The sequence below is a fragment of the Medicago sativa genome, chromosome 8 (genome assembly GCF_051527215.1).
Source record: "Medicago sativa cultivar Bolivia chromosome 8, Bolivia_mono, whole genome shotgun sequence".
In the NCBI taxonomy this organism is placed as follows: domain Eukaryota; kingdom Viridiplantae; phylum Streptophyta; class Magnoliopsida; order Fabales; family Fabaceae; genus Medicago; species Medicago sativa.
In genome coordinates, this window is record NC_140756.1 from 91733931 (window position 1) to 91745703 (window position 11773).

Here is an 11773-nt window from a genome sequence, read left to right on the forward strand (position 1 = left end):
ACAAACTAAAGGAAGACAAAAGGACAATGCTCAAGTTTCTCAACCTGGAAGAATCAAAAGCGGTCTGGAGTTATCAATGAATCGTATCTCAGCAAAAAGAAGATTATGTCAAATATGTGGATTTAAGTGAACAATTGCCATTTGACTCCAATGATCCATTGAGTTCCTAATTATCTTTGTCTACGGTTTGTCTCGGCCAAACTTGGTTACGCCGTAGGATTTGGTGGATTTCGGTTGGTACAGATGTTGCGTTACGAATTACTCATAGCATTGCATAAAGAACTTAAATCACGCGATTTTGCTACACTCTACATCCTTCATTTATATAACTAAAGCTCCTCTCTTTCTAGCGTTATTTACCGATGTGGGACTTCTAGTTTGATCCCATATCAGTTTCACTAATTAAATCTTTCACTTTTGTTTTCCTAATAATAATAAGTAACAAAAATCCCTTTTAATGGTTGTGATAATTAGCACGATGAAGTCTAATCTTTAGCTTGAAAGCATGAAATTCTAACTGCATACATATTGTAGGAATAACTTAAATTCTAACTGCAATATTAACCGGACCTACGGCATCCCTAGCCCTTCTCTAAAACAATTTTCTTTAAGGCTCTTCGAAGAAATAGTTAATAGAAATAAACTTAAAGAAATGAGGTTGTTATAGGATGAGCAAAACGACAATTAAGTTCGGACAGCAGCCACAAAATTAAGTTTTCGACTAGTATAGGAAAAGAGAAGATGGAAGTTGTGATGTCGAATAGCTTGGGAAGTGAAGCATAAAATAGTGGTATAGCAAAAAAAAAAGGCAATTAGGTTTTGGAGTAATGAAATAGGGGTAACTCATGTGCAAGAGAGCCCTAAGAATAAACATGTAGAATCCTTAAAAAAAAAATAGAATCAGAGAATTTTTGGAAAGGAATTAACCAAAAGAAGAAAGAATAAATTATTTCTAAAAATAAAAGGTGGGTCACTTGATCAAGCATGTGAGCACTTAATGAGTTTATGGGAGCCGTTAGATTAAAACCGTATTAATGGCTAGGATTTGGTGTCAAATTTAATTTGACACCTTGGTGTCATTTGATCCTATCCCATATATATATATATATATATATATATATATATATATATATATATATATATATATATATATATATATATATATATGGGGCTGCTAACTTGCACCCACCTTAAAACACTAAGGTGCAAGTTAACAAGCTGCACCTATTAGTTATTTACCAAAACACCCATGTTTTTCTATTATAAACAAATATTATTTATGCTATTTACAAAAATGTCCTTTTAATTAAAATAAAGTTTAATAAAGACAAAGGGGTGTTTTAGTAAAGTACAAGTAGGTGCAGCTTGTTAACTTGCACCTACCAGTTATTTACCAAAACACCCATGTTTTTCTATTATAAACAAATATTATTTATGCTATTTACAAAAATGTCCTTTTAATTAAAATAAAGTTCAGGGCCGTCTCAACAAAATCGTAGGCCCGGTTTTAATCTTTTAAAGAATGTAAAAAAAATTAAATTTTGGGCCCCAAAAAAAATTAAATAAGGCACTATAAAAATTTATTAAAAAACATACTCCAGTGGGACTTGAAGAGAGAGACCATGCACACATAAGCCAGCAGCCGCGCCACTGAGACAACATGATCTGTTTGTAAAGTTTCGCTTTTCAACATCTATATAACAATTAATTTAGTGGCCTACAAATAAAAAAATTTGTCTTGGGCCCCAAAAAAACTGAGGCCCAGTGCCATAGCCCAGCCTCGACGGCCTATGGGCCGGCCCTGATAAAGTTTAATAGAGACAAAAGGGTGTTTTAGTAAAGTACAAGTAGGTGCAGCTTGTTAACTTGCACCTTAGTGTTTTTAGGTGGGTGCAAGTTAACAGCCCCATATATATATATATATATATATATATATATTCTTTCAAAAAAAAAATAATAAATATAAGTATAGGTTAGTTGATAGCGGAGAAAGACTTTAGAACCCTATATATTTATTACGATCAACCGTGACTAAATTAGACATTTGAACGTCCAAAGTGTTTAAAACGGCACTACAAATGACGTCTGGATTCGAATCCATGATTTTCCGTTTTTCCATACATATGTGGCTCAAATCTTTATGCCAATAGGAAGAAAAAAATGCACTAAGTGCTGCTAATTAGTAAGTAAGGAGATCACTACGAAAAAAATGTAAGTAAGGAATTAACCCGAAGGCATTTAGTTTGGAATATGAGGTTGCTAAGTTGGTGTCTCTGTTGATGTTTTTGGAACAGTACGTAGTGAATAGTGTGAAAAGGGCAAGGTGGGAATCGCCTCTCCTTTCAGACATAAAATCTTCATTGGAGTGCGTTTATTCTTCTTTCTTCCATTCCATGCCGTTGGTGTTGGAATTTGATTCTTTAATTATCTTCATTCCACAAACCACAATGCCATATGCTTTTATTTTTCTTTCTTTCTTTTGTTCAAAACTCAAAAGACTCTACCAAAGTACTTTGAATTGGGAAAAGTAAAAGGTGACCCGACCCACACACATGCCATGCCCCTTTCTCAGCTTTAACACCCTGGCTTATGGTGGTACACTAACACTGTGTTTGGTATAAGTGAAAAAGGAAAGAGAGAAATTGAATAGAGAGAAGTTGAAGAGAGAAGGCACACTTCTCTCGTTTGGTTTAGCAGAGAAATAGAAGAGAGTGATAACTTTTGGGTGGGACCCACTAAAATCTCAATCTTCCCACTTATGCGAAGAAAGTGGAGGGATACAGTGCAACTTGAGTTATTTTCCAGTTTTGCCCCTGTCATCAACAACAACTGTGTATGCTCTCAAAGGTGTATGCCTTGGCCACTCATGTGTAAGCTTGTCGACATAATGGTTGAATTACAAATGGCTACCGATGTTGTTATTATGTTCAATGAATTTGATGCAGCGGTTTTTGTATCGTTTACTCATGAGTTTGTCTATTGTTTATGATGGGTCTTGGCCTAAATTAGTTTATGAATGCAGCGGTTGAAGTAATAATTACCAAGCTGGGAAAGCAAGAAGAGAGGGGGTAGTGAATGGTGGAGTATTTTATTATATTTGATTTTTAATTGAATATTTAAGTGATTAACTAATTAAAATTAAAATATATTAATTAATCTGTTAAAATAAAAATTACATTTATTATTCCTTAAAAAAATTAATTACATTAATCAATTTGTTACCATACTATAAAAGATAAATAATTCAATTACTAAAAATAATAAATTTATTATAACAACCTAATAAATTTATGTTGATAGAAATGTTATTTAATATAGGGACAATATTGTACTTTTACAAAAAAGCTACACTTCTCTCTTCTCTATTTCTTATCTCTTTCTTTTCTATCAAACAACCCATTAAATCTACTATATTTCTCACCTTTTTCTCTCTTCACAAACTCTCTCTTACCTATTTCTCTCTTCACAATTTCTCTTCTAAACCAAACACACCCTAAATGTTTCTTTCATATTGCTTTTTGCATGTATAGTTTGCATTGCATCAATGCATGCATGTACTGGGCCGGTAAAGAGCTGGGCTAGTTATTCATGGGCCTAACTTCATTTAACTTCGACTCCTACTAGTTACTGGTTTCTGATTTCAAACCAAAATGGTTAGAGTGTTAGTTAGAAGGTGTTTTTAATGTGTTTTAACACAATGAATTCTATAATCTTAATCCAAAATGTTGTAAGGCGAACTAGCAGTCATGACGGTGGGAAAAGAAATTCTCAAACATATATTGTGATCAAAATTCTATTTATGCAAAATTCTAAATAGGTCATAAAAAAATTAAATAGGAATTATAAAATTTATTTGTGAACTAAATTTGAAATATCATGATTTTATAGAGACTAAAGGCACTTTTTTCATGAAATTCGATGTATGATTTAAACACCGAGATCCGAGAACTAATTTCATCCTCTATTAGCGGATGATTCAATTGAAGTCAAAGCAAAACTCTGTATAAACTGACCCAACATATAAATTGTTAGCATTAGAAAGATTTGAACGAGAGACCTAAAGAAGAGCACATATTTCGAGGTCACAAAACTACACCACTAAACTAACCATGGGTTTTTAAATAAAAACATATTTAATTAACTTTTTTTCACAAATGCAAGATTCTTCGAGAAAATTGATTTTGAAGGGAAGGAAATAATAGGAACGTTGGATTTGATGAAGAACATAATACTACCGGTGAGAAAGTTTTCGTGCCTGTAATTGTTTTTTTCTTTAAAAGGATTATTGGCTTATTTTAGATTATATAGCTTTCACAAATAATTTATTATTCCACCACAGTATTATTTGAACGACTGGTGTGGAATGAACTGGAGTGGTGAAATAATGGGAGACCCATCCCCTCCTCGACAAGTTATATCATTTATAGTATCATTATTCTAAATGATAACATGATTTTACATTCACTGCACAAAAACAGCAACAATTATATATAATTGGTTTGGATTTTATATCCTTTATGATTCCACAACCGTAGCATTAGCTCACCAAAAAAAGAAACACAGTTGCATTAAAATTAGATTCTACATTTGTGGTGGAATTCTTTCCTCCTCATACATAAACCCAACATCACTGATTAGAGCATAAAGAACACCACTTCTTACAAAGTGGTTTACCCACTTTTGATTATATACCATCAATTTGTCTTAGTAGTGCTCGGTCTAATCCCAATAACTGGATGTCAATTTTAAAGGTATATACTTATAATGCATGAATAGGTCATATCATTGCATATTAGAGAAAAATAAAGATCATGTCGTCCAGAACAATATGAAAATTCTTCCCAACTGACCTAAAAAACCCAATTCATTATAGTTTTTTAGTTTAACTTTGTAATTATAAAAAGTTTTACGCCATAAACGAATCACAATCGTTCATATGTGTGACTTTAAAATGATTATGATAAAACTCAAATTGTTTTATGATATGATGGTGTTGATGTATCAAATGTGAATTACAAGTCTCATTTTGGATAGAAGAGTAAATGTTCAATAATATACAAGTGAGAACACTCATATACTCAATGTCATAATCATGTTTTGAGTTAAAATTTGGTGTGTAAGTCACTTATGTGTTGCACAAAGTCAAATGTGATGATCCACCCAACCTTTTAAAGCTCTTCGGAAGTCTTAAAAATGGCAGTCTTAATAATGGCGGAAGTCATGGGAAGCAGTAGTGATATTGGATTAATGACGTTGAAAGTCTCACATTTGATGGAGACAATATTAATGTATCAACTAGGGGTGGAAAAAAAACTGTGCCAGCGTGTATCCGTGGATAAAATCCATCATGGACATGAGCGGGTAGCTAAACGGATACCTGCGGGTATAATAAACGGGTATATAACTACCCGTTACTTTATGGACACGGATATGAATTTGATGATACCCGTTAATAAATTAAGTAAATCACTAAAACATCCATGTATGTGTTATAGTTTGGTGTCTCTAAAAAACCTAGTTTACTCATGTGTACGACGCTCTTCTCTGTTCTTTCTCTCAAAGATCCTTTCAAAAATTTATTTGAACGTTTTAATGCTTCTTGGATGTTTATTTGGATTTTGGATGTTTTTATCCTTTTATTTTACTTTAAGAATTTGTATTGATTATGTAAGAATCATGAATTTTGTATGGATTGTGGTTTGTTGAATTTGGATGGGGATTATGTAAGAATAATTAATTTTGTTTGGATTATAGTATGGATTATGAAATTTGAATGAAATATATTATGCATGGTTGTTTAAAAGTTGAAGTTTGTAGGTAATTAAAAAAGTATTTTTATTTGTACAAAAAAAATAATTAAAAAATCTATGCGAATATCCGTGGGTATATAAATACCCACGGATTACCCGTATAGAGATACCTGCAGAGGTACGGGAACGGGCACGTGTGCTATATTTATCCAACGGGGTGGGGACAGATATCATACTACATTTTTTTTGACGTTAAAGACAATTTCATTAATGAAAGTCTGACAATAAATCAAATGCCGAGACTGCAGAAATACAAGGCGGAGTTTCTTCAATCCATATGCAATCTAAATTCTTAAGAGCTATTTTGTTAAATAATGAGCACATTGGTTGGCTTCACGCCTAACATGCGAAAAATTTAAACTACGAAAACTACCCTTAAAACTAATACAATCTTGAATAATTGATCCAACATAGTTTGGAGATTGTTGGTGAGCATTCAACGCTAAAACCACATTAGAAGCATCTGATTATGCTATAAGATTCAAAAAAGACATGTCTTTTGCAAATTCCAAACCCTTCCGCATAGCTAAAGCTTCTGCAACCTCTGAATCTGGTGATGAAAAGACTTGCCAGCAACTAGCACCAACGACAACACCTTCATTATCTCTCACCACAGCACCAATACCCCACTTATCACCCTCTATCGAACCTGCTGCATCAACATTAAGCTTATAGAAACCACTAAAAGGAGGTGTCCAATGAACATCAGATATTGGCAAAATTGGACCTCCACTTAGTGTCTCCACCAACAGTGTACTAGCACTCTTAAAATTCACAATAGATCTTTGTGCCTTTTGAACAGTGGCAGCCACATCAACATCAGTCCCCTCAAAACATTTCTTGTTTCTAGCACACCATATCTCATAACACAAGGCCAAAACATGGACTATAATATCCTCATCGACATCAATAATATTTTCCTCCAACCACTTATGAAAAGGAACATACCTGGAATCATGCATACCTAAAGAGGAAGCAAACCATATCTGCTTTGACCAATGACACTCCATAAAGAGGTGTGAAATTGTCTCATTATGTTCCCCACAAAAAACACACAATGGATCACTACTTATTCCTTTTTTAAAAAGATCATTTTTTACTGGTAGTTTTTCATGTAGAATCCTCCAAGAAAAGTGGATGTGTCTTGGAATACTTTTTATCTTCCATAATTTTTTCCACACTTGGTGATTATCCTGCATTGAGCTACGTGAGCCAACTGCTTCACGCCTTGCCTTTAAGAAATAGTATGAACTCTTCACAGAAAAAATAGCTGACCGTGAAGCACCCCACACAAATTCATCTTGCAATTGAGAGAAAGAAATTGGCAATTGAAGAATTTGTTGAGCCTCAAAAGGGAGAAAAATTTCATTAATTAAAGTAGCATTCCAACATCGAATATCATGGTGAATGAGATCTGAGACAAACATGATATCACAATTAGGAGATTTAGAAATATCATACTTCATGTACCCATGTATACCCATTGACATCCTAGTATCAACTATCAAGTGTAAGTTAATAATCTCACATACTCTGATAATGAGTACTTTTACGCATTGGATCTATATAACGGGATATGATTGCTCTTTGTGACACCTGTATTGCAAAAAATTGGCAAAATATACCATTAGAAAATATCTTCCGATAAGCATAAAAAGTAAAAAATACATCATCGAAATATATCTTCGTCTTTCGGATAAATCTGGGGGGTCCTCACAGCAACGAGGGGGCATAAAGAGCTCACCAACTGATAGGGCCATTGTAATGAATATACTGAATTATGGGCCTTAAATGCATATTCAGCCCATGTCTATTTTGTTTGGTACTAGCTCTCCAAAGAGTTACGACAAAAAAAAGAAGTCCTCTCAAGAGTTGGTTCAAATAATTGTTATTATGGGTGAAAGCATTTCAAATTTTTATTTTTTTTAATAAAGATTTCAAATATTTATCGTTGAAAGTTGGTCAATTGAAGGGAGTGAATGAGACGACTTTGGATTGTGGAAAATTTAGAAAAAGAATGGATGAATCTTTTATGTTTTTGAAAGAGTATTTTTGTTACCGAATGAATAAATTGATGTTTATGATTAATATATTTTTAAATTTAAAAATTTTATAACAACTTAGATTGAATTTGAAGAATTTCTATAAACCCTTCAAAACCCTCCTCCAAAATAGTTTTTGACATCCCCCAAACTAAGAGATTGCATCATGAAAAAAATAATAAACCCTCGAAGTTCTCTCTTCTCGAGTACTCTATTTCGTCTACATGTTCATTCTTTTTTCCCAAAGTCCTACCTTTTCCTTCAAACTAGCAAACAAACCTTAGGGTATGTTCGAGAGTTTAAAAGGAGAGGATTTTGACAAGAAAAAAAGACAAAACGGAAAGAATGAAAGACTTTAGGAGAGAGAATCTTGCGGGGTTTATTTTTTTTTCATGATATTTTTTTTTAATTTGAAGAATTCAAAAAATGTATTCGAGGAAAAATTTGCCAAATCCAATGCATATTGTTATAATACTCTCTAGAGTAAAAATATGTTATCATAATTTTTTTTTTATCATTATCTATAGAAACACTCTCAATATTTTTAAAATTATTTATCTATTTTTTCTTACTCTCATCCCAAAACAAAACTTGAAGTCTGGAGGTCAATGATCGAAACTTGGAATTGATGGTGTCAAACTCTCAACCACTGATAAACATATCGATTTTCATTATTCCTACCTACGTGGTAGTTCTTAATTTCCATCATAAACAAATATTATTTCCTTAGTCCAAAATAATCCTAGGACGGAGTTATGTGGAAAAAGAATCCTCTATCTTTAGTGATAAGTGATTGTTGGCATTGTGCATCCTTTCTTTCTTATAAATATATGTTACCTATTTAATTTGATTTGATTCAAACGTTTAATTTGACGAGTTCAAATATTTTTTTTAAGGAATTTCACGAGTTCAATTGTTTATCCAAATACTACGTATATGTATAAAGTGCCCGTGGTTTAACTCACATATGCAAAAATATAAGGATTAAGAAAATGCTTGATAAACACTTTTTGACAACACATTTTAAAAATACAAGGTTCACAAAAAAATCAGGCATTACATAGTGAGTCAATTTTATATAAGGTGAATCGGAACCTCCTTACATAACGGTGTCATTAATTTCTAAGAAATGGAGAGGATTCCACTCATCTCATATAACTCCAGAATATGCTGAGTAATTGTAATATTATTGTGAATTTTTTATGATGTTATTTCCTTTGATATATGGGATTTGTATTTATAATACTAGAAACCTGAAAGAAAAAAAAAACATTTTCCATCTCCAAGAAGGGGAAAATGGCAAAAAAATCATTAGGAAGTCATGTCTTTTGATTGTATTGCACCTTGCATGTGGGTTCCTCTCCTACCAATTAAGCTTCTGTGTATTGCAGTCTAAAGTCTAGACACAGAGTGTTAAAAGGCCAAAACTCCCAAATATGGAGATCTATGGTGGGGTACTTCTCATTAATTTCATGGAAACGCTTTTGTTAATTTTGATATAATGTACTCTAGTCAAAAGAAATTGTTGTGAATTCCGGACTCAAATTTCACACCAATACAAACTATGATGTGTGGAGCAAGTATCAATGGCAACCAACAACCAAAATTAACCACAAGCAACAACTATAAACCAAGTGCATAGCAAAACCACAATCCAACCAAGGAATAAACAAGATAAAGAGAGTAAAGAAAAAGATAACAACACCAAGAAATGTTCACCCAGTTCGGTCCAACTTGACCTACTCTGGGGGAGAGATTGATCTCTCCAATCCACTATCAATGAGTTCTTTCAAAGAGATACAAATGGGTTACAAGAAATTAGCTTCAACAAGCTCACAAAGAACAACCCTAATTTCTACCCATTTTCTCAATCTCACCAATGAACAAGACACTCATGAATTTTCACTCTCCCAAGGTGTTTACAATTGTTTCCCAACACTAGAATCTAACCCCCAAAAGAGAACCAACCCTTAACCTTTGATTTCACTAAGGATCTTCTCTTTTGGTTTCACAAGACTCACCCATGTTGCTTACAAAAGACTCTTCACTCATGTGTTTCCCAACCCCATGAATCTTCCCCAAAAGGCACCAACCCTTTTCCCAAGAGCCCCCTCTTTTGGTTCTCCAAGATTCACATCTTGAAGCTTTGAACCTCACCCAAAGACCCTCAACCTTTAGTATCTAAAACCCTAAAAGTTCCCTCCTTTGGTTTCCATGAGATTCACCAAGCTTCCCCAACAAAATGGGTCAAAGAATGCTTAAAACGTGTTTCAGATCTGTCCAAATCGTGCCACGATTGATACGTACGACCCAAGGTACGACCAACCTTATCCTGAAAACGTGCCCAGCAAGCCGAAAATCGTGACACGTTTTCCCAAAATCGTGTCACGTTTTGCCTCCAAGACAAACATGCATTCGACCCTCAGAAATCGTGACACGGTTGCCAAATCGTGTCACGTTTCTTCACTTTTCCAAATCTTCAATTTTTGAGTCATAACACAACATTCTCCACCTTGACTCTAAAATGATGATGATGCCACTTTAACCATCGACCACCATTCTCCTTAACCATGCCTTGAACTATTCCTCAAGACAAAACACCAATCAAGTCCAAATCCCCGCTTGAACCTTGATCCACACACCGACCTCCACTTGCATCCAACCATCCTTGATAGTTCCACAAGCTTCCAAGTCTGATTCTTCACCTTGCATCCAACTACACTTTGTAGTTCCACAAGATTTCACCTTTACCTCTTCAAACCTCGGAATGCCTTCCGCCCTCTTGAAGTTCCTTGCATTCAACTACACTAGGATTTTTAGGTAGTTCCACAAGCCTACACCATAACCTCTTCGGCCCCCGGAGTGATCAAATCCGTCCTCCCGAAGATTCACTTGCCTCCAATTACCATTGGCCTTTTCCGGTAATTCCACAAGCCATGCCAAACATTCTTCAAACCCCGGAATGCCTTCCGTCCTCTTGAAGAATTCACATGCTCACAACTAGAGCATAGCACCCAAGGCCTCCATAGTCGTACCATTCTCGGTGTCATCAACTCCACCTCAAGTTGAGCTTTCTCTACCTCAACTTCCAAATGCGTACTCACACTATGCTTCCACCTTGCCACTCCACCTCAAAGGTTGATCGCGAGTATTCTTCACACTGCCTCTCCAGGCTAAACTTACCCATTGAGAACACACACATCACCGCCATGACACTACCATCATGACCTCCTCTCTTCACACTTTACCTTCTTCGATTGTGCTAGGATGACCGGCTTCAAAACCTCAACCTTCAATGCTTCCATACACTTCCATTGAACCATGCTTGCTTCCATCTCCAAGATGTAACCTTTGGTACCCATGGTGCACACTTGACAAACTTCTCCCCTTGCCCCACGGTGGGCGCCAATTGTTGTGAATTCCGGACTCAAATTTCACACCAATACAAACTATGATGTGTGGAGCAAGTATCAATGGCAACCAACAACCAAAATTAACCACAAGCAACAACTATAAACCAAGTGCATAGCAAAACCACAATCCAACCAAGGAATAAACAAGATAAAGAGAGTAAAGAAAAAGATAACAACACCAAGAAATGTTCACCCAGTTCGGTCCAACTTGACCTACTCTGGGGGAGAGATTGATCTCTCCAATCCACTATCAATGAGTTCTTTCAAAGAGATACAAATGGGTTACAAGAAATTAGCTTCAACAAGCTCACAAAGAACAACCCTAATTTCTACCCATTTTCCCAATCTCACCAATGAACAAGACACTCATGAATTTTCACTCTCCCAAGGTGTTTACAATTGTTTCCCAACACTAGAATCTAACCCCCAAAAGAGAACCAACCCTTAACCTTTGATTTCACTAAGGATCTTCTCTTTTGGTTTCACAAGACTCACCCATGTTGCTTAC